This window comes from Podarcis melisellensis, assembly GCF_964234715.1.
Source record: "Podarcis melisellensis genome assembly, chromosome: 2".
NCBI lineage: Eukaryota > Metazoa > Chordata > Lepidosauria > Squamata > Lacertidae > Podarcis > Podarcis melisellensis.
The window spans coordinates 62242270-62248287 of NC_138529.1; the positions used below are offsets into that span (position 1 = coordinate 62242270).

The following is a 6018-nucleotide window of genomic DNA, read 5'->3' on the forward strand; positions in this document are numbered from 1 at the left end:
GGAGACCTGCCTGTTCAGCAAAACTGGGCTTTTTTCTAATAGCACACAATGGCACCCACTTTTCAAGAGATACCGGCCCCTTTTTAATTCTATTACGTCCATGCATCAGTGAAGGCTAAATTGTGCTGACTGCCATGTGGAAATGTGCACATCACATGTGCATGCACTCTCACACAAGCATGTGTTTCAGGATGTACAGGCACTCAAACGAAAAGCCCTGTCTGTAGCCAACCACTGGCACCAACGGTCCTGTATGGTTTGCACTGGAGCCAAGAGCCGCTTACAACAGAGCATAATACAAAATGCATTTGTTGCCTGCAGCAGATGTTGGATTCCAGGTGTATGCAAACTTATTCCTTGTTTTCTCCCTCTGTTGACTTGGCCTACACATCCGAAATGCTTCTCGAGATATATCTTATCAGGACAAAACTATCATTCTGTGGAACATGTTTGGCACAATGAGAGATGCACCACCTTTTCTATGGAATAGCTCCAAGCATGCATAAACCATTTTGCGCTCACCGCATGCAAGCGCATTACCGAGTTGACACAAACACTTTGTGATCCAGAAGATGGTACAATAAGTTCTGCAGGCTCAAGGAGAAACTGGACGTGTGTTCTTGGACAACCCTCCCCACCAATGTATTTTTGTGTCGTGAACCACCCTGAGATCTGCAGATGGAGGGTGGTGTGCAAATTTAAGAAACAAATAAAAATAATAATAACAATGCAACATTGCAAATCACCATTGCAAAGTGAAGGGAGCTTGAGGGTCTACTGTTCAAAGTAAACAAAGGTAAGAAACCACCCTCAAATCCTTACAGATACGCTCAGACCATCAGCATACCTGAAGTCCCTACATCTTACACCAGGCAAGGGAAACCTTTTTGGATTTGGTGGCCACATTCTCTTCTGGTCATCCTTACAAGGACTACAGACCAGTGGTGGCTGCGACCAGAGACAAAAGCTGGCAAAGCAACAAATGCACATTTTACCTGTACAGTAAGTTAGTTTCTGCACACACTCATATACCCTCCTCTATCCTCCAACCTGACAAGCAAGGCGCATTATCAGAGCTCAAGGGTAGACTACAGCCAAGCAAAACACAGGGGGGACGGGGAGCAGAAGCCAAGGAGGGGGTGGCCTGGGGAGAGTTGCAAGGCTCAGACAGAGATGCCTGGAGGGCTGCATTTGTGCCCTAGGCCTAAGGTACCCCTCCCCTGTCTTACACAAACTAGAAGAATGTATACAGTGGTACCTCAGATTAAGAACTTAATTCGTTCTGGAGGTCTGCTCTTACCCTGAAACTGTTCTTAACCTGAGGTACCACTTTAGCTAATGGGGCCTCCCGCTGCCGCCATGCGATTTCTGTTCTCACCCTGAAGCAAAGTTCTTAACCCGAGGTATTATATCTGGGTTAGCGGAGACTGTAACCTGAAGCGTCTGTAACCTGAAGCGTCTGTAACCCAAGGTACCACTGTACAAAGGCAAAATTAAATGACAAGATGGTTCATGAAGCTCTTCCCAAACTACTCCTAATTCCAGCACACTTATCCAGTGCCCCTAAGTGAGAGTAGACCGATTATGGCACCCATTAAGCGTTGGCAAGGCTGCAGAGGCAAGCCAAATGACTTCAGCATGACTAAAAGGAAAGGGTGGTGCTGGGTTGTTGGTTTTCTTTAGCAAAGTAAGAAAATAGCATGGCTCACAATCTTGATTATTCGTAGCATTAGGATTTACCTCATACATCCGTCTATTTTGGGGACAGATTCCTCTCAGGACCACTTCCTAGATTACATGACAGCAGCACATATGTGCACAGAGGGGAGTAGAAATCAATCTGCATTCTTCAGCACATGTGCTTGCCTGCACCATACATGAATATGTCACGTGCTGAATTCCCTTACCCACAGAAATGAATGCACTTTGGTCCACTTAACCAACTCTTTGTTAAATTCCAAGCTACATTTTATACATGTGCAAAGTGACCTTGGGCCAGTCAGGTGACCTTGGGCCAGTCACACTTCTCTGAAGTCTCTCAGCCCCACTCACCTCACAGAGTGTTTGTTGTGGAGGAGGAAGGGAAAGGAGAATGTTAGCCGCTTTGAGACTCCTTCCGGTAGTGATAAAGCGGGATATCAAATCCAAACTCTTCTTCTCTTCTTCTTCATACCACCTCTGTCGCATCACACAGCCCTTTGCAACACAGAGAGCTGGGAGCAGGATAAAAACAGTAGTAGACTATGCTTGATCTGAGTTTTACAGCCAAGTATCACAAGGGACTGAGCCGTGCGATGCAGCAGTTAGACAGTTAGGCTGAGACCTAGGAAAAGTCCATTTCAAATCCCTGCTTAGCTATGAGACTTACAGGAGAGCTTTGGGGCAAGTCTCTCATTCTGCCCAAGTGATAACATGAGCTACCACAAGATTTGCTGTTCTGAACTCAGTGTGGATAGTGTGGATGAGATTGATAGTTATGCAATGTTTATCATACTCTTCTGGAGCTGTGATGTACTAAAACAGGGGAGAAATGGATATTCAAAAATAAGCAATCCTCAACCTAAACCAACTGTTGTTATTCAGAATCTATGTATATATTTTTCTGCACATTGCATAAATTCATTATATTGTCACTTTCTTCCTCATATCAAGAATTTATGTATGTAATAATAGGAACATAGAAACGTGAAATTGCTTATACTGAGTCATACCATTGGCCCACCTAGCTCAAAACTGTCCGCACTGACTAGTAGTGGTTTCCCAGGTTTCAGACTGGAATCTGTCCCACCTGGAGATGACTTGTCTGCATGTTTCGGATGGAGGCATCGCTGGGTAGAGTAAGCATTGGTCACACTACATCTAGCTCAATTACAATGCATTTCAGGCTCAAGTGGCAACCGAGTCTAATTTATTTTATGAGCTTCAATTTGTCTGCGAATAGTGGAAAAACAAAGAAAAGTCTCACAACCTCATTGGCTTTCTCACTTGCCTCCACCCAGTTAAATCAGAATGCTTTGGTCTAATCCAGTTTTCCTCCATTTAAATTAACAGGGTTACTAAACTGTCTCTAATCCAGATATTCTAGATAGGCTAGGCTGCGCCTCCTCAGTACCACATTGTCCAAAAAGCAGATGCTATAGAGCAACTGATCTTTGTCCTTATGGCCTCTTGCTGTTCACCTAGTCGACTTTTAATTCCCCAAGGAGGTTAATTATCTGATAACTTCTGCTCCTATGTTACCTTTGCGTGTTACCTTTGTTCTGTCAATGCTCTCTGCTGGTCTCCATCTCCCTCTCCCCTAACCTCTATCATTCACTCTCTGTGGGTGCTGAGAGGAGCAGCATCTACACCACGGCTGACTTCAGTTTACTTTAGAGATTGATATCTAGGGCAGTCAGCCATACGAAGGCAGACAAAGAATCGGGTTATCTGCTGACACATATGCACATTCACCGACAACACGCACCCCCCTGCGAGAAAAGAGAGCAAACTGCAAGGCCTTGGCATTGCTGAAACATCTGTTCAGCACTTCCCACAACTAGAGATCTGTCAAGGAGAGCAGCGCTGAGATTGAAGGAGGCAGGAAGGTGTGAGGGACCACCTTTAGCGCAATCTTCAGAGCAGAGAAAGACACATGTGGCAGCAAAATCTCTTTTTGGCACAGTTGTTCTGACACAACTTCATTTTAAGTTGCAAGTTCCAATGAAACATTCCCAATGGAGGCACAATATTGATGAAAAGGTTGGCTAAGATAGCTGCCATATGCAAACATACAGAGGGCCATAAAACCCCACTTGCATACTATCTGCATGATTCAATCACCACATCCACCTTTCCCCCATATAATCATTCAATTCGTAACTAGTCATAACAAATATCCCATTGTAAATTGTCTCAGAATTGGACATCAAAGAGAAATACTCATCTGGGCAGTTACTCCTAGGCTTCCTGTTCAAGCCAGAATCACATAGGCAAGCAAAAGTAAACGGTTTAAACATTCTCATTAATCTGGGTGATGGATCCAACCCTAAAACCATTTAGACCCTTGATTTTAGACCTTGGACTGCATGACTTTCAACAAGCCTTTTAAGTGGAGATTTTCCCCAGTCTGCATTTGTCCTGGAATTGCTTCTAATGTTTTAAAAGCATTTTTATTGTTTTATCGCGTGTTGGATGCCACCCTGTGCGCCTTTGGGAGGACCTAAGGAATATAAATGTAATAATAAATACATATTTCTGGGTCGAACTGGAATCAATGAGAGGAACCAAGAGATAAAGTAAAAATTTGATTTGTAAACTAGTCTTGCTGATAATGATACATGGCACTATACATTCCAAGGGTTCAAAGCACATCACATTTATTATCTCGGTAATCCTTAGAACGACCTTGAAAGGTAGGCCAGTCTTCTGATACCCATATAAAAGACGGGAGGCAGAGAGAATAAGCAGCTTGCCTGATCCTGTGGGATTTCATGGCCCACTCCTCATACTCTTGCCATCCAATTCAAAGCACGTTTTCTTGGAGGGAAAGCTCCTTGACTACAAAGGTGCTTACTCCCAAATATGAATCAGATTATAGCCTTAACCACTGCATCACCCCAACAGCTCTCTCTTACATTTTCTCCTTTTCCTCTTTCATAGGAAACTGCCTTACATGAAGTTAAACCATTGTTCCATCTAGCAGTTACTCACTCCAGAGTTTCAGGCAGGGGTCTTCCTAGTTTCCTACCTGGAGGCACCAAGGATTGAACCTTGGATCTTTCTCATGAAACACACGTGCTCTGCCCCAGAACTATGGCCCTTCCCTCTCAGGCAGTGATGGCCAAACTTGGCTCTCCAGCTGTTTTGGGACTACAATTCCCATCATCCCTAACCATTGGTCCTGGTAGCTAGGGAGATGGGAGTTGTAGTCCACAATCCTGTTCTTTCTGACAAATGCCTTTTGATGCATCCTCTCTGCACACAAAAAACAGGCTTGTTTCAAAATGACACAAAGAAGGACCTAGCTGCACTTTCAGTCGGCAATGTGCACACACTCAAATAACGAAAAAAGTGCTACTTGCCAGGCAAAACTAAAGAAATCCTCCGTCAAACAAGTGCTACTGTCTTGAGAGGCTTATTCCAACATGGGTTTTTTAAAATAAGAAAAAGAAATGTGTACATGTCTCCGCTATCAAAGTTGGTGCTATACAGCACATTTACCAAAAAGAGAGAGACCTAAATCAGATTTGTTCAAATAGAAGAAGAATATAAAGGAAATGCTTTAGAAAATTTGGAACACGTGCATAGGAAAGTTTACAACACCATCTTAAAAACCAACAACTTGTTGCCTGTTTTCTGGCTGGTTGAAATGAATAAACTGCAGAAAGAAAACTGCCCCGACGAGTCTCCAAAGCTCGGAAGAGCAAAACTGAAACGTGCACCACCAGTTTGTAAAGCTCTTCCGCTGCTCACACTCGAGGAGAAAGTTTCGCCGCAATCATGCCCAGCTCCCAACCAAAAAAAGCCTTGGCTCTGGGTTCAATGCGCCTCTTGCGCAAGGCAAGGTCCAGGACGTCCTCCGCAAAGGTGGGTTTCTGATGGTACCCCGTGCAATAACAGAAATAAATATGGTAACGCTCCCAAGCGGAGCTGCCCGCGACTCGCCTTTACCTGGTTGTTGCAGGAGGCGATGTCCTCCTGCAAGCGTTTATCGGCGCTCTCTTTGTCCAGCTGGGTCCTCCTCTCTCAAGGCGCAGTGCGCGGCCGGCTGCGGAGGGCGCATGGCGAGCGCTGCTCCGGCTGCCGCTTGCAAGAAGTTGGGCTCAGCAGAAGTTCCAGGCAGAGCGGCGCGCCCGCAGCCAAGCAGCAGGAAAGACAGTTGCCAGGCAGGAGCTGGGGCGGCGGGCAGGCGCGCCTCTCTTCCGACCCCTCCTCCGGCGGTAGGGGGAGGAGGAACCGAGCGCGCCAAGCAGGTGGCCAGGCCTCCGCGCCCGCTCACCTACCAAAGGAAGGAAGGAGAGAGGAGAAGGAGGAGGT

The 6018-nt window shown here is 45.5% G+C and overlaps 1 protein-coding gene across 2 annotated transcripts in view; it reads right to left on the reverse strand.

The window, feature by feature from the left end:
• FAT2 (FAT atypical cadherin 2) overlaps window positions 1-5801 on the reverse strand; it is a 112963-nt gene extending 107162 nt beyond the window's left edge. For both annotated transcript variants that reach the window (XM_081900955.1, XM_081900954.1), the window contains exon 1: window positions 5653-5801. The gene's annotated coding sequence lies outside the window, so the exon portion shown is untranslated. The remainder of the gene's footprint in view (window positions 1-5652) is intronic.
• Between the last annotated feature and the right edge of the window lie 217 nt (window positions 5802-6018).